General features: G+C 35.4%; 1 protein-coding gene across 1 annotated transcript in view; it reads left to right on the plus strand.

The window, feature by feature from the left end:
• Nucleotides 1–745: 745 nt before the first annotated feature.
• LOC101847620 (histone deacetylase 6) overlaps nt 746–1682 on the plus strand; it is a gene marked incomplete at its 3' end in the record, with an annotated part of 29844 nt that continues 28907 nt past the window's right edge. Inside the window, 1 exon segment of the mRNA XM_035972959.1 lies at nt 746–845.

The raw sequence follows: 1682 nt of genomic DNA on the forward strand, positions 1-1682 counted from the left end.
AGAGAGAGAGAGAGAGAGAGAGAGAGAGAGAGAGAGAATGTTACCCAGAATGTATTTATTATTAAGGTGCCGCTTTCAATTTTGAGCGATTTTTAACTGAACAAAGGATGGAAGAAAAAGAAATCATGGATAGTATTAAAAGAAACTCGAGATCACGTGTGGGCAAGCTCACTAATAAAAACGGCATGGAAAAGACAAATTAATGCAATTTCTGGGATAGGCCTGCTAACAGATCTTTGGCATTATACATTATGACCATGAACATCTTGAAATTGGACCCCCCCCCCCCAAAAAAAAAAAAAACCAAACAAAAAAACCCCACAAAACAAAAACCAAAAAAAAAATTAAAAAATTTTTTAAAAAAAATTAAACAATAAACAAATAAACAAATAAAAAATAAAATTGAGGCAAACGATGCAGGGAAGACCCGTTAGGTGACAGGCAAAGAAGAGGATATAGAATCTAGATCTAATAATGTTTACAGCAAATAGTAAATATCCGAGCAAAAAGGAATGAATGGCGATAACATAATATGATCTCCAATATCTGTTTCAGATCTGGCACTTATTGATGATGATGGTTTTGACCTATAAGTATAAGATGGATATATAATTAATAATATTGTTAACATTGTTATGCCTTTTTTGCTACAACTACAATAATAATTAAAAGTTAAAGTCAAAGGTCAATAGGTTATCCCTGTTTAATTAATTGACCTCACATGACTTGAAAACAGACATGGGAAGTAACTCTCTGTGGATTTTCCTGTACTGCGTTGGTTGATGTCATTGCAGCATAACAATTTCAACTTTCCTTTTGGCCGATCCAGACACTTTGTTGCTGAGGTAGGGTGTGAAGTGAATGCAAACAGATTATCGAAATTACTGAAAAATATAATATCGTTAGAGTAGTAATATTTGAATCTATCAATGAACTTTCCCGATGGAATTCTACATTTTGTAGATCAGCTGGCTTGACGCATACAAAACTGATGAAGTCGAAGTGAAAGCGAAAGTAGAAAATGGCCGGATGATCAATATCAATGTATGATCTGAGTAACGAATTGATAGAAGGCCAGATAGGATCCACTAGCGCAAGCAGCATAGTCTACGTTTTTATGGCTTATAATGATTAACAAACGTTTTATGTTGCTTATGAAGTAGAAAATACTGTCAACTGTCAGTTCTGTCTTCTCCGTGCCCCATGTTTTTTTTTTCTTGTTCTCCAGGTTTACCACACGATATTTTATTCGAAGTGACTATTTCTCCGAACGCTTGCGAAAATAAACTTGATCTCTATTTCTCCTAAAGGTTTTCGTTCTCGGAATTTTTGGGTTATTAGTGAGATTTAGGCGTATCTTTCATTATAATGCCGGTGCCATTATTCTGTGAAGACTGGGAAGAAGCATTTTTTGTATCTAAGTCAATTTCTAGAGCTAGATCTAGATCTAGATTAGAATCTAGATCTAGACTCTAGATCTAGAGATTTTTAAATGTCTGAATATTCAGATAGGCCACCTCTATTCTCACCCGGAGTGAGAATAGTGCAGGCGAGTCTTGTGGCTATTCTCACCCGGTGCGCGTTCACCAAATTTTGCGTTCACCCTAAACCACAGAATTCTACACTGTGATAACAGAAAAATTGTAGAATTCTGTGCTGTGAACAAACGTTCCATTACAACT

This window comes from Aplysia californica, unplaced genomic scaffold (assembly GCF_000002075.1).
Source record: "Aplysia californica isolate F4 #8 unplaced genomic scaffold, AplCal3.0 scaffold00927, whole genome shotgun sequence".
In the NCBI taxonomy this organism is placed as follows: Eukaryota; Metazoa; Mollusca; class Gastropoda; order Aplysiida; family Aplysiidae; genus Aplysia; species Aplysia californica.